We start from the raw sequence: 23,717 nt of genomic DNA, 5'->3' as shown, positions 1-23,717 counted from the left end.
GAACCAGTCATTTATTATGAGAATATGACAAAGGGATTTTCATGTGGCAGCTTAACCTTCAAATACAACCATTTGAACATAGTTATGTCATTTAAAATTATGCATGATAAAGTCGGTGAAACTATAAAACTACTCATTTGAATACCTAATTTGAATGTACACATAGGGTATAGTTTATTCCACTCTAGGAATGTACATCGTAACTGCATAAGCACGGTGCCTGTTCATCTTAAGTGCTAAAATAGATGTTTGAGTCAAAGGACAGCTTCCATTAGCCAAGGTTGTTGTTATGTTTTTGAACCTTAAGCTTTTAGAGAAGCACAAGAAATTAAATAGCAGCACTTGGTTTCCTAAATCCTAGATCTTCTAGCAACTAGAAATTAACTGATACTGTTTGGGAAAGTAAGTGAGAAAAGTAAAAAGAGCTGATTTTTAATATCTTGGCGGTAAAGTTCAGTTTCAGTCAGAGATGTGTGTTCAAGAAAAATACTAGTTAAAAACCAACACCCTTTACCAACAAGTGTAGCAGCTTAATACAGAAAGCTATTTTTATTGTATAAATGAAGCATAATTGTTGTGAGTGTTTTCTTAAGGAGACTCTGTAACTAAAGAAAAATAGAGTGCAATGTACTGTGTGTAGCGACAAAGGCACACCTTTAGGTCTTTCTGCGTTTGGAGTCTTTCCACCTCTGCACTGCGCAGGAAACAATAGAGAGAGAAGCAACAAGTGTAAATTTTGATAGGAGAGAGAACTTAGGGAATTAGAAGAGACAACAGCTAATGTCAAAAGGTGCCAAGGAAATTGCTTAGAACATTTAAAAGCATGGTGCATTTTAGAGACATAGACAAAATCAAAGCAAGAGATCCCAGGATCCTACTGTCAATTCTGTAATATTTTATCTAAAAGCCCATTTTTGAAACTCTGGCAGCTTTCTCACACTCTTTGTCATAGGCATTGAGTTAAATCTCTTTGTGCACCTCTAGGAAGATATAAACTTTTCCTAAATGTTACTCTGAAGTCTGAAAAACTAGAGCAGCATCTAGTGCTCATTTGATCTTTGTCACCTGAGTTCATCAGGAGTTTATGGAGGGGTCTAAAGTACTGGGCCACCTGCACTTTTCCATTAGACCTGGGGTTGCTGTTGCTGTTGCTGCTGTTTGGATTGTTCTGGTTTATCAGGAAGAACTTATACACTAAAGACTTTAGATTACCCACTCTAACCATGTTTTATGTATTCTATGTATACATAACTAATAAAGAGAAACATTCATTGGAGTCAGAAAGGGTAGACATAATCATTTAAAATTTAAAAGTATATCTTTCCAAATTTGCATTCTCAACTCATTTAGACTTCATCATTTTGACACCAGTAATTGCAATTTTATTTTGCTTTTTAACAATTGAGATATAATTGACATATGACATTGTTGGTTTCAGGTGTACAACATTTGATATTTGTATACCTTGATCACAATAAATTTAGTTAACATTCATCCCCATACATAGTTACAAATTTGTTTTTCTTGTGATGAGAACTTTTAGGATCAACTCTCTTAGCAACTTTTCAAATGTATAATACAGTATTATTAATTAAGATGAAAATTTAACAATATACTCTCTCCCACTTCCCCCTCCCCCCTCCCTGGGACAGCACATTTCCCAGGAAATGCCTCTGACCATCATAATTATTGACACCAAACTTTTCTTAACAATATCAGAGTATATTCTGATTTTCTCTTTACTATGGAAACTACTGTTTTGTTCTTTTACTATCTCTGATGTCTTTCATGCCTATTGAGCATTGCCACGTGGATATGACTATAGTATCCAAACTCAATTTGTTCAAAACTGAACTCATTATCTTACTCTCCACCTCCACTCCTCAAATTGGTTCCTCTTTCTATATATTAATTTATATCACCATCCACTCAGTTACTCATTCTGGAAGCCTGAGTCTCCTCCTCCCACCCCTCCTCCTCCTCCTCTTCTTCCTCCTCTTCTTCCTCCTCCTCCTCCTCTGCATATCTGAGTCTGGTCTGATGATTGCTCTATCTCTTCAGATTGTGGGATATTTTTTTTTTTTTTGCCTTTTGGCATCCTTGAATTTTTTGTTGTAAGCAGGACAAATTGTATCAGGTAATAGGAACTAATTTAATAGGGCTTTACTGTGAGGATTTATGATAATGTTACTAGGAGTTGGGTTGCATTGTAGCTATATTTCTAGATTTCACCAGGATTACTCTTCCCTCCCCATGCTGAAGCCATAGGTGAATCTTCCTCCAACCCATTTAATAAAATTAGTTGTCCTTGCTTTTCTGTTTTTCCTATACTCTGGGATAGTTTCTATAAAATTGGAATTGTTTGTTCCCTTAAAGTTTTGTAGAAATTGCCTATAAAATTATCTGGGCCCATTGTTTTCTTATGGGAAGGTTTTAAATTCTACTTCAATGTTCTTTAGATTATGGGACTACTCAGATTGTTACTATCTTATTGAGTATGTTTTGGTAAGTTATTGTTTTCTAGAAACTTGTTAATTTAATCTAAGTCTTCTAACTTATGAGCATAACATTATTCATTACATTTTCCTATTGGTATATCTACTGTTTTCTCTGTTGGTGTCTTGCCCCTACAGGGAAGATCATAATTGGGCTGGAGATAATTTTCTATTTTTTAAATTCTCGCCCAAGGATACATTTCCATTGAGTGTTTTTTAGAGTGCGAGGAAGGAAGAAAGAGAAATAGATAGATAAATAGATATAGATATAGAGAGAAACATCTATGTGAGAGAGAAACATTGATAGGTTGCCTCCCATATACACCCAGACCAGGGATCAAACTGGCAACTCAGGTATGTGCCCAGACTGGGAATTGAACCCGAAACCTTTTGGTATACTTGAAGATGCTCCAACAACACCAGCCACCCTGCCAGAATTGGAGATAATTTTCTTTAGGAAACTTTGGTAGCACAATGTGTGATTATGTCAGGACCAATTTTTAGAACCAATCAGGGTCAGCTGTTATCAACTCTAAAAGTTGCATCAGTCTTCAAATGTCTTCTGTCATTCTGTGGCATATGTTGAGCCTTGACCTAGACTATATCTGGGTCTATAGATTTAAAATGTCTTTAATAATTGGGTCTTTTGATATCTTAACATCTGATGAAAATCTTGCAACCAGTTTGGCTAGATTCTGCATGCAGCAATCCAACCCAGAGGCTGCATTTAGACACAGCCTGTGAATCCAAAGTAACATGAGCAAAGTTCTAGTCACGCCATAGTTTGTGGCTGCCAAAATGTGGACACGGAAGCAGTTATTTTAAAACTTGATAAGCAACACAGCATTTTGGAGAACTGTGGAATAAAATGAATATTTCTAGTTGTCCAACTGGAAAAGCATTTGCATGATTATTTACATCTTTATCATTGAATGCCCTTTATCTGATCATAGGATGTATATTTTGAGTAAGGATTCTCTTTAAAAGCATAATTTATATTTTAGGTGAGAATTTTTTTAAGCAATCATTAAGTTCTGGGGACTTTTCTACGTTTGATACTTAATTCTGGTGGGATTTAGTAATCTTTTAAAAATATATAAGGATATATTTAATTTTTATTCCCTTTAAAATATAACCTATACACAAATATAATCTACCTATCATATATTTAGAAACCCAGATGTCTTAATGTAATAGTCTTGTGTTACAATATTTTTGAGGAGGGGTATAATTTATACACAAGTTAAATTGGGAAGTTGGAAACTTCTTCAGTTTTCATGTAATGTTTCATTTAAATTATTTCCAACCACAGTCCAAGTCTCATGCTGTTATGGACAATCTGTGTTTCTTGGTATAGGTTCCAACATTTTATTTAACAAAATAGAAATAGAAGAACAAATATAAAGGCACCAAATGTGAAGTACAGCTAAAAGGCTTTGACAGACATAACAGCAAAGCTACTTCATCTTTACAGCATTTGATTCAGGGACATTGTAACTCAAAAGATTTCTTCTTTGAGCATTTAATTCTGTATTCTGTAATTTAAAGAACAACTCAATACAACATAAAAAGGAGAAACGTCCAGCTCAATCCTTATGCACATAAATCCAACAGTTTGAAGTGACATCAGCTCTAGCAAATTCAATCTAGATTTGATTCTGATTATCTCAGAAGACCCTCCTCTTGACCTTCCAACTAATTTTATCATTTAGTCAGATGCAATGATGCTAGGTCATCTTTGGAAATAATTATTAATGATTAAAAATATATACTACATTGATAAAATATGATTATATCTTGAAATCTTCAGGACACACATTTATAAATAAAGTGAACCACATAAAAAGCTAAAATTGCCCTCCATTTGGTGTTTAAAAAGAGACATTAAACATGAGAAAAAACTGTCAAATAATAAAGTAAATTGATCAAGGCAAATAGTTTATTTTACACTCCCTGTACATGGATTCCTTAGACAACAACAGATAATTGCTAATGGTTTATTGGAAGGTGCAATCTCAAGGAAGTGAGAGAGAGGGGGAAATTTTAAGGATTTTAAGGGAGGCAGGGAAGAAAAACAGCAAATCCACATGGTGCATTGTGGAACAGCAACAAAAGATACAGGTTTGGTTAAGTCATGTAGAATGTCTCTAGAGAAGCTGTATGGGACAGTGAATCTCCTGAGGGTCTACTGCAGATATACTGGCATTTATCTAACAGCTCTTTTCCACCTCCTGTATTTTATTGGTTTAACTCAGACGAATTAACTCCTGGGAACTTTTGGATAGCTGCTTGGAAAGCCAGGGTTTCTCCTTACCAATTGGTGATGAGCACGGATATTCCCTTGGCTTCTCCACCACAGGAGTGGCCTACACCTGTGCTGAGGTAGTTCCCAGCAGAAAGCAAGAGAAGTAGCAGAGGCCAGTGTTGGGGGATGGTTGCTGGAGGGAGAAGGCAGGATTTGGGAAGGTATTTAAATTGATTCTGTTGTGAGTACACCTGTGAAAAGAGTGTGTGTGTGGATGTGAATGTGTATTTGTGCAAGTGATAAATTCAAGGAAATACATGGCTATGATTTAAACTAGGACTATGAGTAAATATAAAAGTGGAGGGCAGGTTGTCACTATAAGAGATGTTAAGAGCCTAAAAGAAGACCCAAAATCCTGTCAAAACTGAGGAGCCTTTAGAAATTTCAGTGGGAGCAAAGGAGATTCCAAGGTAAGGCCAAAGTTTCTGGGTGGCACTGTGCTGGCATAAACCTGAAAGGAAAGTAGACAGATGGCATCTTTGGGAAAAGTTGGCCAGGAAGGTGACCTGTGGCAGTGGCCTGTGATGTAGCGCAGGAGAATCCAAACAAGTATTGGGCAATCCCCGCTTCCCTCCCCAAGGTCTTAGTGGATGACATTATAGGGTGTATTCCCAATTCCTCTGTTTTCCACTCATTTCCATTTCTAATAACTGTTTCTTTTAATCCTCAATTGAGGATATTTTTCCATCGATTGTTTTTAAAGGGAGTGGAAGGGAGGGAGAGAAGAGGGAAATGAGAGAGAGAGAGAGAGAAACATTGATGTGAGAGACACATTGATTGGATGTTTCTTGCATGTGCCCCCACTGGGCCAGGGGTTGAACCTGCAGCTCAGGTATGTGCCCTTTACCTGGAATCAAACCCGAGACCCTTTGCTGCACAGGCCAATGCTCTCTCCATTTAGCCACATTGGCAGGGCATAGTTTCTTTTTTTTTCCTCTCTCTTTTTTTAATTGCTTAAAGTATTACAAAGAGTATTACATATGTCTCCTTTTTTTCCCCCTTGTCAATCCCCCAGCCTCTCCTACTCACCCCCCCACCCTCCATGGTTCCTTAATTTGGCATATATTCTGCATCACTTTATCTGTAGAAATATAAGGTTTTTTTAGAGCCTTAAAGGCCCACTGAGCAGCAAAAGCAAAGGTTCCATCAGGACAACACACAGAAGTGCCAGGGTGTGAAGAAATTGGGAGTAGCAAATGCTCAGTGCAGTGTGACTAGAAGACAGACAATCGAATAACCAAGTCTATCTCCTTTCTCATCTACCTGGTTTCTGCCTTACAGACATACTTGATGCCAGGATGTGACTTGGAAGAACCCTTTTATCCAGCACTCTGTTCTGTTTAGGATGAACTATTTCTCAGAATTTATATCTGGCTGTCTACTTTCCACTTTAAGAGGATATGACAGACCAAGTGGATGGTGAGACTAAGTTTAGTCACAGTATGAGCAAACAAGCCTTCTTATATGCCATTTTAAAATTACTTCTTCAGGGGCTCTTTATATTTTAGCATGTGTTAAATAATGATTTATAAACCGAACATCATTATCATCGAAAATGTTTACTACTTTTTTATCTACAATATGTAGAAAATCTATCTTGTCCTACTAAATTATAGATCTGCTTTTAGAAGATAATTCATAATATATTTTGTTATTGTGCCCGCTGGTAAATTTAATGTAGCCTATTAAATAATAACAAAATTTAAATGAACCATTTTCAACATGGTTACATGATAAAATGTTTTAATGAAACATATTTTGGTGGCACATTTACTTATATTATTATAAAATATATTTTAAAGTCAAGAAAAATATTTTCATGGACAAATATGGAGATATTGCCATCAATTGCTCCCATAACTGCAAGATATAGAATTTAGAATTGCAACCTTGAATGATGTAAGGAATCACTATTTTTCAGAGAAAATATTTCACGTCCTGACATTACCACATTACTAACATTAACTATTTTGATGGTAATAATTTATGGAAATAATAGGAGCCCATAGGATGTATGATAAAACTAAAAGTGCTTCCTTTTTCCTGTGTTCATTCAAACCTGCTCTGAATAGGTCTTACCTGCCCTTTGGAGAAAATATTGGCAGGCCCCATGCCTTTTTCGTCTCCCTCAGAAAATCAAAAGCCTTCTAGTCCATTTTGTCATAAAACCAATTCTCATTTCAAGTCCCATGTCATAGCAAAAGCACACACTTCATATCAAATTAAGGATTCCTCCCTCCCCGCCCTCCCTCAGCTTAGACCTGTTCTGGCTTGGAGTCTGCAGTGGCGGGCAGATATGGAGAAAAACTCTATGTTCTTGTATTTTATTTCTTTTCTCCTTATTCACCCCATTTGGCTGCCTCTGCTTCCTCCAGAGTTGTGAGGGGGAAGGAAGAGAGGGAACAGGCAGGAAATACCTTGGTCTGACATTGAGGTTCTTTGGTCTCATTGGTTGTTTCAAGCTGATCTTTCTTGGGGATATTTTTATAGATCTCTTTGAAAGTCATCCCATTGGGCACACCTGAGTAAACTTCCCATGATAAAGGCAATGAGTCTCTGTCTTCCAGCTGCCTGTTCTACATTTTCCTCCAGCCCCAGGGCATGTAGTAGTCCATCCCCTGTCCCCCTGGGAGAATCATATCACCTTTTCATGTGGTCCTCTTAGACAAAATTTAAAATGGCTCCAGCCTGCTTCTCTCCTTTATGGCCAACATCTGGTTCATGGAAAATATTTATACATCTTTGCCTTTGCTCTCATGTTTATTATCACAATTTATTTCTAATAAAGCTTTCTTTCTTCACTGTCACCAGCCACTTCAACCAATTTCTTCCTTATAGGCTATTTTTCTGTGTGGTTTCATTACCAGTTTGCTGGGTCTCTACACTCCAGGGGAGACACACACAAGCTCCTCTCACTTGACAGGAGGTGAGGGCAGGCAGCCTCCCCCCCCCCACCCCCACCCCCATCGGCGGAGGGAAATGCCCTAGCAGCACTCTAACACCTTTCTCCAGACGTGTTCTTCAATGGGCTCTGCAATCTCAAACTTGGTCTAGTTACTTCTGTTTTGCAAGTCAAAATGCATGCTGATTCCATGCATAAGTAGTACACCACTCTACATTGAAACTGGGATTATCTGCAATCAATGTTCTCTGATCCATACTCCAACTAAGATAGAAATGGTCCACTTTTAATATCCTAGTATGTGACGTAGACCCAAGCTAAGAAATTTAAGAAACGTATGGCCATGTTCTTATTTTATGCTCATTATGTGCGAATTTAGTAAAAATTGTCTTAAGAAGTATTATAATCCATTGACAGAACAAGGAATTAAACATAATGGTTAAATAAAAAGCTGGTTTGAAATTGGTTACCTTTATTTGTGTATTTGCAAACATTCATAGACCTCCAGTATGGACCAAGCATGTATTAGACAGGTAACCAAATATAAATGCGAAAGTTCTTATCTTTGTGGCGTTGGGGTAGGCAGGGATGTAGGGGGAAAGGGAGGGATGCCTGTGGGTGTCCAGATGGAGAAAGACCATAGAGTTGAATATATGAGTCTGGAAAGCAGAAGAAAGATTTGGCCTAGAGTTATAGAGCTGGAATAACTAAATGCTGATCTTTAAGAGGAAAAGCTAAAAAATAACGAAATAAAATGTTTCCTTGCCTTTTCTTAGAATGACCTACATAGGCAGGACCCAAGTGGAAATCAGGTTGGAACTTGTAGTGCATATTCCTTGGAAATAGCCATGGGTAAATTCTTAGGCCAGTCACAGCATAAAAAATGACACTATATAACCTTTTCTTTGCAATTTTTACAATGACAAAACTCTCCCCTTGCCCTGGCTGCAAAACTAAGGCTGGTCTTGGTCCGTGAAAAGAGGAGGTGAATGAGATACACATGGGAACCAGCAACTTGTTAAATATTAACACTTGTGTGGCAGAGGGTGTCTTTCTGAGTCAGTTTTAACCCCTTTCTTAGCTAAGGGAAATGTAGCTGCCACCTAGAGAGGACAGAACAGCCAGGGCTGGGAGAGCTGTGTGGGGCGGTGTATGTGGGAGACGTGTGGGCTGTGGACTGTTCACACTAGGAGTTTATGTTCTTTTGTCTCTCAAAACCCTCTGAGAATTTTTGAAATGGATGGATTTTCTCCACAAATGAACATATACAGGTTTTGCATAAATGTCCAGAGGATTTCTGGACTTCTTAAAGCCCATCTATGGACCTCTTTTTTTCAAACTATGAAAAGAAAGCATTCAATATATCCTCATAAAAGAAAGCTTATATAACTACATTCAAGAGAAAAGTATACTAGAATTGTAAAGGATAAAATTTCAAATATATGTGTTTAAGATATACAGATAAAAGCATCAAAAAATAAGAATAAGAGTGGCTTCCAGCAGAAAGGGCTAGAGAAAAAGGATGGGTCCACACAAGATAAGTGTATCAATTTAAAAGAGATACTGTAGAAAAAAGTAAATCCACTTATAAATTAAGGAAACAAAATGAATTTGCCTCTAACAATAAAAATAAAGACTAGGAATTTAGTCAATAGGAAGTACTGGAGACATTACAAGAATAGCCATTTCCCATGGGTGAATAGGAAGTAATTTAAAAAACTTTAAGAACTTCTAATCAATAGATATGAATAATGGATTATTGAGAGAATTGGCCATTATTCTTACAGAACCACTAATAAACATTTTTGAAAATGAATTTTAGAGGCCAGATGATTGATATTTATGCAAAATAATTATACTTTATGTTGATAAATACGTACATAGAATTTTTATGTTTTCCAAGGGCCTTTCCTTTCATTTCTCCTAGGAAACCCCATTTTATATCCAAATGCTATCTAGACAGAATTTTCATTGATGATGAAAATACTTAAATTGTGGCATGATGGTACTGTGTGTATTTTGTATGTGTAACCCACATGAATGTATAAGGCATCTAGTGGCACTGGAAATAGGCTCTTGAGGGGTTGCTGCCCAGGTATGGGTTTAAAGACATCAGACATCCTCAGATAGAACACTAAATTATGATCAACTTGGATGAGAAACATAATCATGTGTATCTAGTATCTTCAGAAGATAATTCAATATTGGAATGCAGATATTTATTAAAACATTGAAATCTGGAGTGTCACTGGAGGGGAAAATTGACAGGCACTTGTATTGTAAGTGATTCATTACATTGATACGGATGGTTTCAGGATCTGGATATCCTAAGGAGATGTTTCTACACTAAACATTGGGTAGTCATCTGAAGGGGAAGTGTTAGCAGTACCTGTCAATCAAGATTAGTAGGTGTAGATAGATGGTGCAATCCATGGGGGAAGAATCCAATGACTAGACTGATATTAAATGGGGGTAAGGCTGGTCGTAAATCTGATATCTACCAATATTTTGCCTACTAAGTGGACAGAATGAGCAAATGTGCTGCTAGTCCATTCAAACTAAAAGATCTAGTCACACTTCTGAAAATTCCTAAATACCAAAATTTGGTGTTTAAAACAACATATCTTGATATTTGTCAAACAAGATGAGATAGATACAAATGTTGTTTCTAATGCCAACTGTCCAAACTAAAACTAGAAGCATCTGTCAAATGATTTTCATTCTACTCTTTAATCCTATTTTTTCCCCAAACACAATGTGATAGAGTGTCCATAAAATTCTTGATATAATACAAGGAACATTGGACTTTTTGAAGTTGCTATAGGACTTGGAATCAACTCTTTTGGGGTTCAGATATTATGTATGACTGGGGATTTTTATATAATAATCTTTCTCTAAACATTCTAAACAATCTTCATAATTTTTTATGGTTATGATAGTGAATGAAGTTTATCAAGTGGATCTTGAAATATATATCTAAGCAAATTATTATACCTGACTATACTTGGTGAATTGAACTATCTCTTCTATTTAATCTTAAGTGAAGCTGTAAAATTAGAAATAATTAACAATATCTTGAAAATCATGTTTGATAATCAATTTATATTTAACTAGAGGCTCAGTGCACGAAATTAGTGCACGGGTACAGTCTCTAGGCCTAGCCTGCGATCATTGCCATCTTCCCCGGCTGCCAGCAGCTGGCCACCACCTGCCCGGGTTTCCAGTTTGCCATCGGGTGATCAGAGCCTGATGGCCGGAGGGAGGGACCAAGAGGTCGGCCAGTCTCTCTCGCTCATGGCCCTGCCCCTGCTGTGGGTCGCCCTCTGTGTGGGGGGTGACCAGGGGGCGGGTCTTTGGCCTGTGCCACCTGCATCCCCTGCCGCCCACCTCTGGGTCCCCATTCACCGGCAGGAGATTGGGGCCTGACAGCCAAGGGGAGGGACTAAGAGGTCAGCTATTCTCGCCCACTCACTGGCCCCACTCCCGCTGCTGGTCGCCCTCTGTGTGTGGGGCGACTGGCGGGGCAGGGGCCTTGGCCACCCACCCCCAGGTTCCCATTCGCCATCGGATGATAGGAGTCTGCCAGCCGGGGAAAGGGACCGAGAGGTGGTCAGTGCACCTCATAGTGACTGGTCAAGCGGTTGTTTTGGTCGTTCTGCCGTTATGGTCACTGGGCTTTTATTACATAGGATACTAAATGCTTACCACATTATATAACAATTGAAAATATTGTTTTTTTAAGTCTTGACATGCTAAGTAAACTTTTGTTGAGTTTAAAATAATACAATGACTTGACCAGATTGTCGTTTTTTTTAAAGCAGTAGCATTACTTATCCAAGTCTTACCAAAATAACTCTAATCCATATAACGTTAAATAACCATTCAGTTTAAGCTGAAATACTACTTGTCAAATATAAAATGTGAAAAACACCCAACATATACTAAATTGGTGAATACTTTTTTTGCTTCTGCTTGTTATGATATGGAATCATAACAAACCTGCACAGAATTCTGGAAAAAGCACAGAGCAAGACGTTCTCCTAAGGCAGCGGTTCTCAACCTGAGGGTCGCGACCCCTTTGGCGGCCGAACGGCCCTTTCACAGGGGTCGCCTAAGACCACCCTGCATATCAGATATTTACATTACGATTCATAAGAGTAGCAACATTACAGTTATGAAGTAGCAACGAAAATAATTTTATGGTTGGGTCACAACATGAGGAACTGTATTTAAAGGGCCAGAAGGTTGAGAACCACTGTTCTAAGGGCTCACGGAACCCAGATTGCCCACTGCATGTTGGTAACACACCTCTCTTCTGCTCTGGTATTTCCAGTCAGTGCTTGTCCTAAAGGAGGCTTAATAATATAGTATCTTTGCAAGCTATAAAGTTGTAGAAACAGTAAAAATGTTATTAGAAGATATTGCAAATCAGTTTTGGACTCACTGATGTGAAGTGGCAACTCATGAGCCCCAGGCTAACTTGTTGCTGATTCCAATCCTTCAATAATTAAAATGGGAACTTTTAAACCCTTTTGCACTTAAGCATCTACATAGTCTCCTGCACACATTAATCAAATCTGTTATGAATGCCCCTCAAAACAAAGAATGTTCTTCCCTTTAGAGCTATGAGTGTGCTCTTTTCTTCTTTAAGGAAAAGAGAAAGATCAGGGAGCAAGATTATACAAAAACTGAAAATTATTTTCATGGAATTATTTTTGTACCTTAGGAGTAACAGGAGGTGGTTAATTCTGAACATTTATCTGAAACTTTACACCAGCTTTGCCCTGGGCGAGTTTGCAAATGTTCTTTCCTGCCATTGGGTCCGACTTAGGAACTTCCATTTGCAGAACCATATGTGCAATAACAGGTCCTTGGGGTCACCCTGGCAACCACACAGTCCCCTCATTCCAAGCCACACTTGTGCTTTGCCAAAGAGAGGGACAAAATGAAGGATCCGAATGTGATGCTGAGAAGGGGAAAAGTAAATGGGAGAAATTATTGAAATCAAGTGAGCTGATTTCACACCCCTCCGGAAAGACTTTTGTTAAAACACAGTTGATCTCATAAAAAATGGAATCGTTGTTCACTATTCCAGAGACAGAATAATAAAATGTAGTTGTGATGAGAGATAAAATTTAGAAATGCAAATATAAAGGTTCAGAGTAAATAGTATAAGCAGCATAGGAGTCCAATGTATCCTTGCTTTAAAGGGACTGTTATCTAGGAGTAGCAAGAGTGATTTAACCATTGAAACATTGTGTAAAATGCCTTTAAAAAGACTTTAATTTTGCATGCCCCCTCCAATGACCTTCTGTCTTGATATGTGCCTCTGTTCTCTCTCTCTCTCTCTCTCTCTCTCTCTCTCTCTCTCTCTCTCTCTCTCTCTCTGTAGATAAACCAACAGATACTTAAAAGAGAGCACTCAGAAGTTGAAGGAAACAAAATCTTAAAACATATACAGAAACAATTTTCTTTTTCTTGACTATGTTAGGAACAAAGGGGAAATACATTTTGGTCCTGAGAAAATACAACTTTACCTCTTACTTTGGCATTTTGCCTTGTTAATACAAAATAGCACCCCTCAGAGAACCAATTCCTAATTCCGAGTTCCATTAATCCCCGAGCAGGAGCCATTCCTTCAGTCTAAGGGTGAGATCATTGGTATTCCTGATTTTACAGAGAAGGACATATTTTTGTAGAGTCTAAAAAATCCCTTGAATTTAAAAGATTAAAAGAAAAAGAAGAAGAAAGAAAGAAATGGGAGTCTATGAGTCCAGTCAAACAACAGCCTAAAAATTTATGTCAGCATTAAAGTAGAGTTTAAGGCATATATGCAATCAGAATTAGAGCTTTCAGTCAAATGTTTATTTTAAAGGAGAATAACCTAAAATATTTGTGCCTACCCAGATGTAGGCTCTGCTCTTTGCATTACAAAAAAGGCCCAGAGTGTTCTGTCAACACGATATTTGAAAACACATGGGATAGGTTGTAAGGTTTAGTCATATTTAAAGCTGAACTGATATTGCTGGCAATGCTAATGATAAATTGAGTTTGAAAAAAGGCTTTATTTCAGTGACTTTTGTTCTGGTTGAAATGCCAGAAAGAAATACTTTTTTTTTCTTCCTGTAAAATTATGATTTAAGCTTTACAAATTAAGGTGTATGTGTCTATGTGTGTAAGAACCAGAATAGTGTCCCCACCAAGTCTAATTGCTCTGACCTTGCTCTGACCTTTACCCTGCCTTTCCGTATTTAGGTAGGGGCGGGGAATGGTGAAAGAAAATTAGGACAAGAGGGTTCAGAAAGATGAGGGGGGAAAAGACAGGAGAGGGAACAGAAAGTTTGGGCAGAGGAGAGAAGTAAGGCAGTGGGATTAAGACTGCCCATACCTCCACTACTTCCCTTTTACCCCCCTCCCCCCATCAAACAATACCAGTCAGACTAGAAGAAGCAGTAAAAAACCAACAATCTCCAAAAGAAAACCCAGAAAGGTCACAGAATGCTGCGTGGCTTATCTGTATTAAGAATGACCTGAATTTTGGTTCCTGTACAAGTTAGCAAAGCTTCTATAACCCACAATTCTTTACATAAAATACCTTGGCTGTTGCCACTGCAAATCTTCTGGTCTTTTTCTCTGTCTCTGAGAAACAAGACTGTAAATGTAACTGCTGTCAATCATGGAAGACTGCCTCAAGGTTATGCCAGGTCAGAGCTGGAAACCCAAGGATCAGTGAGTGAAGTGTTGATGGTAGGGTGGGTGGCAAACGTGAATGGAGAGAGCTTGAAATTTCCAAGCTGCTGTCACAGGAAGATTAGGGCTAAAAGAAGGCATAAGTTTGAACGAGAAAAATCAGAGTAAAGGAAGATCAGGAAGTGGAGGGCCGACAGAAAAATGTATTGTGGCTTTATTACAAAAAGGCTCATGAATTTAAACACTCCACTGAAAAAGGTTTAAGTTTATAGCAAACACAACAGTTCCTCATAACATGACCAAATAATATTCTGCCTTCCTATAGTATTTCTCCTTTATCACATGCAAATTTCCTGTTTCATAAGATCCCCTGTGGTTTCACTGAGTTGCACAGTTTCTGGTCCATCTCAACTTTCCCACTTGGCTTTTTGGAATCATTTCCTGTTCATCACAACAGATTGGCTATAATTGAAAAGGATGGCACTTAAGTGAGCCAAAATATATCCATTGACAGAGAAAAATGAACGAGGCTGTAAATACAAGTGGAAAAGAGGTCAGCCACAGATTACAGCTCTCTGTTTTCCCACATCTCCTCTTGCTTCCTGTAAGGACTGCTTGGAGCTCTCTAGCCAATTATCATAAACTATTGACAATGCTTCTCTCTCAATCAATTTCCAAGTTTTCAACGCATTTTGACAAATTAATAGCTTTACACTGAACTTTCTTGATATACTTTACCTGAATGAGATGATTTTTATGCTCTGTAACAAAAAAAATACATGCATCAACTATTTTTAAATAACCAAAAAGATTTCTAGTAATTAAAAGAAGAGGTACTTTTCATCTCTCTTCCTTCTCCATGAAACAGTCATCAAGGTAATTCAATGGTAGTTGAGAATGAGTGTGTATAATTGATGCAGTTTGATATTTCTATTTTTAGTATAGAACACACCTCAACAGAATGTCTTAATGTTCAGTAACTTAGTGGCAGAATTGTCAACCACATTCTTCCCCATCCAGCTTCAACAGTACCTCCATTTTTTTTTTTTAAAGATTTGAAAGCATCGAAGATTTGATGTGCGTAACTAAACCTAACCAGTCATCCTTTGAGAGTGAAACTGGGACTCCATGTTCTGTGGCTTTTCCAGCTGCCTTCCTGGCAGTGGCTTTTCCGCTTGATTTGTGAGCTCCCCATCGCCCTTAAATGACAGTGCTACCTGTGTTCAGCTCCAGGTTCTCTTTTCTCACTACGCTCATTCTCCTTGGTCTGTTCACTCACAACTTTGGTTTCCACGCAGAATTGTGTAAACTGATAATTCTCCCATCAACATCTCTAGCCCAACTCTCACTCCTGATGTGCAGATCTAAAGATCAATTAGACCACCTGCTTGGCTCTCCTAGGGCCCCTTGGAAGCAGCATGCTTCTGACTGGACTCCTCAGCTACAGTGCCTTCACTCTGTCCTGTCTGTGTTCTCATCCTGTGGCCAAAAGATAGAGCAGACTCATGCCAATTCTGCCTTCTCTCTCCGTGTCTGCAGCTAATTAACCACCAGTTTCTATCAGTTCTCCTTCTTAAACATCTCTCTATTCTGTCCCCCATCACCATCACTACTTATTTAGGTTACTGTTATCTTTCTGGTGGATTAATGCAAAAATGTCCTAATGGATCTTCCTGCCTCGGGTCTTACTTCCTTTCAATCAATTTTTCAAACCACCCTTAGAGTGATTTCCTGAATGTGTGAATCTGGCCTTATCATTTCCTTGTCTAAACTCTTTAATGGCTCCCTGAAGTCCTCAGGTTAACTCCCTTCTCCTTAATGAGGTTTGCAGGGTCCTTCACAATTTGACCCCTGACTGCTTCTCCAGTCTCCTTTCTCCTCCGTCCTGTTACATTTGTGCTTTTTGCTGAACCTTATGGAACGTCTAATGTCAAAATCCTCAAATGGAACATGCTTTTCCTCCTCCCTTTAGGTCTTTGCTCCTGTGTCTCTCCTCCTCTCAGGGAGGCTATTTTGTGCTCTGGTTAAAAACACAGGCTCTAAAATGATTCTTCCTGGATTGAAATCTTGGCTCCCATGTCCTAATCCTTAATTTTCCTGGGCCTCGATGGGGATGATAGTGATGATGATGGTGTACCTTTCAGGGGCTATTATGAAGATTAAATGAGTGGGACTTACGAGTGATGCCTGGGCTCCAGTAAACACTCAGTGAGTATTACTGACCATGACTGTGATTTCTCAGCTGATTAGGTATCAAAAATCTTTGCCTGAGCTTCTGCACCTGACTGCTGCCATTTTTATGGTTTTCCATAGCTCCCTTGAATGTTCCCTTGTGGTGGCAGGTATCACACTGCATGGTAACTGCTTCTACATTTCTTGAAGTCAGATTTATTTTGCTAACCATTGCTTCTCCAGAACTAAAATAGGAACATTTTAATATTACCTATTTAAAGTAGATCTATAGTAGAAATGATCTTGCAGCCACTACCTTCCAACCAATAGCTTTTAAAATTCAGTAAGAGGATGGACTTCAGACTGATAGAATGACAGAGCTCCAAGTTTGGTCTTGAAAGAGCAAGAGAAAAATAAGGGGAATTTGACTTATATTGGAAAGGCTTTTCCTACCTCCTCACAATCAATTTCTTTCCCCCATTTAAACCCAGGGTCTTATAGTTCTGTAGAGAAAAGACCATGTGAAGAAACAGTGAGAAAGCATCCATCTGCAAGCTAAGGAGAGAGGCCTCAGAAAAAACCAAATCTGCTGATTTCTTTTTTAAAAAATTATTGTTTAAAGTATTACATATAGCATTACATATGTCTCCTTTTCCCCATTGACCTCTTCCTGGCCATCCTCACCCCCCAGCACATGCCCTCACCCCCCTGGTGTCTGTGTCCATTGGTCATGCTTATATGCATGCATATAAGTCCTTTGGTTGATCTCTTACCCTCCCCCCTCCCCTGCCTTCCCTTTGAGGTTTGACTGTGTGATGGATGCTTCTCTGTCTCTGGATCTGTTTTTGTTCATCAGTTTATGTTGTTCATTATATTCCACAAATGAGTGAGATCATGTGATATTTATCTTTCTCTGACTGGCTTATTTCGCTTAGCATAATGCTCTCCAGTTCCATCCATGCTGTTGCGAATGGTAAGAGTTCTTTCTCTTTCACAGCAACGTAGCGTTCCATTGTGTAGATGTACCACAGTTTTTTTAATCCACTCATCTGCTGATGGGCACTTAGGAATATATCCCAAGAAATCAGAAACACCAATCAGAAAGGACATATGCACCCCTATGTTCCTAGCAGCACAATTTACAATAGCTAAGATTTGGAAACAGTCTGCTGACTTCTTAATCTTGAACTTCCCAGCCTCAAGAACTGTTAGCAAATAAGTTTCTGTTGTTTAAGCCACCTAGTCTGTGGTATTTGTTATGGCAGCCCTGGCAAACTAATACAGATGGTAAATTTTATGTTATCTGTATTTTTATCACAATTTTAAAAAATGTGGAAAACAATGGTCTAGCCAGTTTTATCATGTAAGAAAGTCTGTGGAGAAGTTTGTGAAGCAATAAATGATGAGATTGTAAAGACAGGAATTTGTATTCTGTGTAAAAATATTTGACTTGGACTGTGTGTCTATACACATGTTGAGACCTGCAGACCTGTAGTGTAGGCTTCTGAGTTTGAAGTCATTGTAAATAATAAACTAAATGTTTGTGGGTCTTACTTGCCTTGTCTAATGTGATCACCGCTTGGAAGAAAGCTCTGGAGGGGGTAATGTGGGTATGTGAATCTTACCCAAGAGTGCAAGGGTCAAGCTATAATGATAATTATTATATTTATTAATACACTTCTCTGTACTTAACATATTGTTGAAAAGATAGATATTGATCATGTAAGCTAAATATTGTTATTCCCATTTTACAGATGAAGTAATTTAAAGATCAAAGATGTTAAGTTGCTTAAGTACCTGTACCTCGTAACACACAATTCACACGTAACTGGTTTTGAAGCAGTGAAAAACATGTCGTTTTTAACTCTAGCTGCTGCAGTATTGGAGAAAAGATATCTAATAGGAAGCAATTACGTGGAAAGGCCTTTTAAGTAATAGGAAGAAAATGTTTTCTGTACCACATGTTGACAGTCTTTCTATTCCCACTGAATGTGGGACGTGGGGAGATGCATAAAACCTTTGGAAACTTGTGGTAGGCTTTTGGGTTTGTTCACACCAATCTTTTAAAGCAACTTTATTGAAGTAAAATTGACATATACTAAGTGTGTCCATTTTAGGTATAGACTTTAATGAGTTTTGACAAATATATATACCTATAAGCCACTACCAAAATCACGACAGAATTTTTCTATCAGCTCCCAAATTTATAAATGTTCCTTATATCAGTCAGCCTCCCTGTTGCACTCTCCTGCCTCCCCCAACCCCATGTTCCAGGAAAGTCCTGATTTGCTCTCTAATCCTACAGATGAGAATTTTATACACTATGTTGAATTTTTTTTTTTTTTTTGTCTAACTTCTTTCAGTTAGCACTACCGGTATGTTTTTGAGATTCATTCATGATGTCTATTTTAGTTTATTCTTTTTAAGAAATTGCTTGGTAGTGTTTTATTGTATGGACGTAACACAATTGGCTTATCCATTCACCTGTTAAAGAACATTTGAATCCCCCCGCACCCTATTTTTGGTTATTATGGATAAAATAGCTATGAATTTTCAAGTACAATTGTTTACATAGGCATATGCTTTCATTTCTCTTGGAGTGGGATTATTGAGATGCAGGTGCGTGTTTCGTCTTATAAGAAACTTATAAGAAACTGTCAAACTATTTTCCATTTTGCATTCTCATTATCAATATATTAGAGTTCTAGTTGCTCCACATTGTCAGTAGCCCTTGGTGTTGTTAGTCTTTTTAATTTTAGCTAGTCTAGTGTGGATGTAGTGTTTTCTCATTGCAATTTTAATTTTAATTTCACTGATTAATGATGTTGAAAACATTTTCATTTGCTTATTGGCCGTTTGTATATCTTATTTTATAAAGTGTTAAAATTTTTTGTCCGTTTTAATTGTATTGTTTGTCTTGTTGAGTTGTAGGAATTATTTATGTCCTCTGGATAAAAGTACTTTGTCAGATATGTGTTTTGTGAAAAATGTTTTTCAGTCTGTGCTTTGCGTTTCCATTTTCTTATTGGTGTCTTTTTAAGAGTTTTAAATTTTGATGAAGTCTAGTTCATACATTTTTTTTCTTTTGTGCTTATTGGTTTTTGTGTTCATTGGTAAATTGTTGTCTATCCAAGTCATGAAGTTTTCTTCCTATCTTAGAAATATTGAAGTGGGTGTTTTCAGCAGGCATTTACTCTGGAGCAGGGTCATGTAAACTTGAAAATTAATAAATAGCAAAAAGAACAGCTAGATGTCAAATTAGGGGTAATGATTATGTGTTGAAGATAGTAACCTGAACAATTTCAGTATTGAAAACAGACATTTCCCAAATTAGAGTATCAGCTCTACAAAATGAAATTCCTAGTCTGCTTTCGAACAGTGTGGGTCATTGTTGGAGCCAAACTTGTGAGAGTTGCACCTGTACACAGCAGAGAACAAAGTGAGAGTAGAGGCAAACGAAACTAGAATCGAGGCAGAGATGACACAAATGTGACTAAGGGTTCTGCTAATATGGGGGAGACGAGGAATGGTTAAAAGCAAGTGTATATTAAGTTGCATATTTATGCTCAAATTAACTTTAGTGAGTTGTATATATCAAAAGTTTGTATATATTTCAAAATAGTCATCATTTAAGTTTTCCTAATGAAAATTCTTTAATGATTTATTCAATCCAGGTTTGAAGTAGAGATACCTGAATTGAGATTACCAGGCAACATTCTAACACAAGCCAACAGCCTGCTTGCAGCCCTTTACGGAAGCACATAAGCAGCATTTTCTTCTTCTAACATGTAACTTAGAGTAGATAACCTTAAAAGCTGAGGGCAAATCACGGCATTTCTTTGCCATCTCGGGTTCTGATGAAGTGAATAAAAGAATAACCCGTTGTCCATTTGAGAGCTAAACTTGAACTGAACATTTCTTTACCTTCTGAAATGTTCAGTTAAGTGCTTTTGCACTTCAATTTTCCAGCCTGGACCAAGACCAGAAATGCCAAAATGATATGAGAAAGGCTGTGCTTACTGTTTTTCTGGCTGGGATTGGGAGAGAAAGTGCCAACAATTTTGTGAGAAAGCCTGTTCTTGAAAGATCTGCAACCCAGTTTGCAGAATCAAGGGGTTTGGATAGTTCAGATGAGTTTGGCTGAGTGTCCTGGTGTGCTCATCCGAATCACACCCTGCAGAAAGCACTTTGTCTTATCAAAGTCAACCGCAGAAAACTCTGTGTACTTCTTCAGACATCTTAACCATCGCATGTGCCCATCCAGATAAACCGCGAAAGGCTAGCTGAACACTGCCAAGTCGAAATGCTTGAGTGTGATCCCAACAAGTAGGTCTTAGATTTCAACCTGAATAATGAAAATAGTAATCACAGTGATAATTTTATAAAACTGGCTCCAAACCGCAACAGAGTTTTTTAAAACTACAGAAGACATAGCCCTCATTTTATATTTTAGACATTCGAGGTTCAGGGAAGTAAGGTTATTTGTCCAATATTATGTAGCAAGTTAGAGGCAGAGTTCAGTCTGGCAAATAGGACCCCTTCTACCTTACAACACATCATGAGTAGGCGGAGTGATTTTCCCTTTATCATATGTTAGCCCCAAAAGAATAAAAAGTAACTATAAAGTAATGATGTGGTCACGTTGTGGCAAGTAAAAAGGAAATTAGATGTGCTGAAATGGAAGACCATCATCTTAATATTCAGGGCTGGAGTCCAAACAATATATTCAGATCTATTAAACCCTGTCATTGATATGCTGCTTTTAGTAATGTTTGGGGTGATATTATATGCTAAAAGTTTTTCTTTCTAAAACCTTTATTTTTAGACAAATCTTGCAAAGAAGAAAGCGTTGCTTTGAGGAATTTTTATTCATACACATCTATTCAGGAATCAGCAGTGGAAACAACCCTTCATCATGACCCCCCTCCCTGGAGTAAGGTAAGGACAGGCAGACTGGCTGAAGTCTGCAGGGTGTGGAGGCAGACGCTGGGCGTGGGCCTGCAGGGAGGAGCGGAGTCAATACTCCTGAGTGGGAATCCTGGCCAGAGTGGGAGCAAGTGACCTAGGTTGCAGGCAGCTTTCCCTGTTCATTTGCCGGCCTCCATGAAACAGTACAATGGTTGTTCCGCAGCCTTTTCTATTCTTGGAAATAGATGAAGCCCCCTCCCTCCCAAATCTACAGAATGGTGGCAATCTCACTGCTAACAAACCCTTTCATTCCTCCTGTGTGGATTACCCATTTCTTGTTTTTTTCCCCCCACTTACATCCCTATAGCCATAGTTTTTTTTTTTTTTTAAAAAAAAAACATATTAAAAATAGTGTTTTAAAGATAAATAGCCGTTGTAAATATAATTATTGACTTAGTTTCCTCATCAGCAAAAATTGGGTTTGGTCTCTACAAGCTCCAGGTCCCCTCTGCCTCTAACATGTTAGGGTCTATGAATCAGGGCCCCCTGTTTTCATACACCCCTCCTGTTTCTCAGACAGGAGGCCAACCAGCCACCAGTAGTCCATGCCACGGATATTTGTATTATGGGAACTTGGCACAAATGAACATGAATGCATTTCCCATGTATCATATCATCTGAACAAGTAGGAAAAGTATGACTGCATCATATCATCTCTATATCCAGAGCACATGCTCTACAGAGTTTCAATAATATAAAACACTTTAAAGTTATGATGAAATTTATGCTGAAGCAGACATGAACTTTGGCGACCCCTTCAAATGGAGCCACAATCCTGCCAGCACCATACATACCTTGCCACCAGGCTAAATACCCACCTGCTGGAGCAATACATGGGAACCTGTGCTATTCTCCACAGCTGACAACTTACTCTGAAAGCATTTAAATGTAAGTTTGATCCATCACTGCTATTGGTTTAGATAACGTAGGCACAACGACTTTTTTTCAGAAAACAGCAGAAAGGCATGGTATTTATAAAATGATAGTAGTAGAGTTGATTGAACTTATTTTGTTTACTATCATTGGATTTATTTAGCAGATGTCCCACTGTAAGCAATTGCTATTAATGGGAGTATTGAACAGTTTGAAATTGGGCTTTCAAGTGAACCAGCTGGTTCAGAAATGATATTTATGTACATGCACATCCTATGTGATAACAAGACTAATCCAAAATACATGTTTTTCACAATGTGAACTCTTACCTAATTCTCTACTCTTTAAATAGCTATCAATTTTACTGTAGGATTTAAGGGGAAAAAACTACAAAGCAATTCTTATTCTAGGTCTTATTTTGAAACACAGCATGTATATTAGAAACCTATGAGCCCACTTATATGAGGCATCCAGAATAGTCAAACTCAAAGAAGCAGAGAGTAGAATGGTGATTGCCAGGGCTGGAGGGTGGGGGAGAAGTTGATCAAAGGGTACACAGTTCAGTAATGAAAGATGAGTAAATCCTAGCGATCTACTGTATAATATAGTGCATATATAGTTAGCAGTACTGTTCTGTATATGGTAAACATTTTCTAATAGCGTAGATCTCATGTTAAATGTTCTTATCTCAAAAAAATAAATAAAAGAAAGAGGGCAGGAGGAAACTTTTGGAGGTGATGAATAAGTTTCTGGCACATATCAGGGTGTAGTTTAACAGGTCTGTATTTATCTCCAAACTCATCACATCATATACATTAAATATGTACAGCTTTTTGTATAAAACAAGAAAGAAAAGCAAACCCATGAGGCTAAATAGGGGCTACTCCTTGTTTTTTTGTATGAAAAGCAAAGGTTCCTCAATAATCTTGAGCATTTGCAAAGTAGGGTTCACGTAAGAGATAGCAGGAGCACTGATTATCTGTGGGCCAGGAGCTTCACCAGCAAGCTTCCAGGCAAAACTGAAATAGCCCTGCCCTGGCGGGGTGGCTCAGTTGGTTGAAGGATGGTCCCGTACACCAAAAGGTTGTTGGTTCAATTCCCAGTTAGGGCACATACCTAGGTTGCTGGTTTGGTTCCTGGTTGGGGCAAATACGAAAGGCAATCGACCAATGTTCCTCTGTCACATTGATGTTTCTCTCTCTCTCTCTCTTTCTCTCTCTCTCAACTTAAAAGAACAACAACATATCCTTGGATGATGATTTTTTAAAAAACGTGAAGCAGGCTTTTGATTAGCCATCCTCACCTCTCTCTC

The 23,717-nt window shown here is 38.1% G+C and overlaps 1 long non-coding RNA gene across 1 annotated transcript in view; it reads left to right on the top strand.

Annotated features, from left to right (window-relative positions):
* LOC308517530 overlaps positions 1–23,717 on the top strand; it is a 594,900-nt gene that overhangs the window by 163,879 nt on the left and 407,304 nt on the right. Inside the window, exon 10 of the long non-coding RNA XR_013995843.1 lies at positions 21,390–21,502. This is a non-coding gene — a long non-coding RNA (uncharacterized lncRNA). The remainder of the gene's footprint in view (positions 1–21,389; positions 21,503–23,717) is intronic.

Source organism: Myotis nattereri (genome assembly GCF_964212035.1).
Source record: "Myotis nattereri genome assembly, chromosome: 4".
NCBI lineage: Eukaryota > Metazoa > Chordata > Mammalia > Chiroptera > Vespertilionidae > Myotis > Myotis nattereri.
This window is presented reverse-complemented; position numbering and strand designations above follow the sequence as displayed.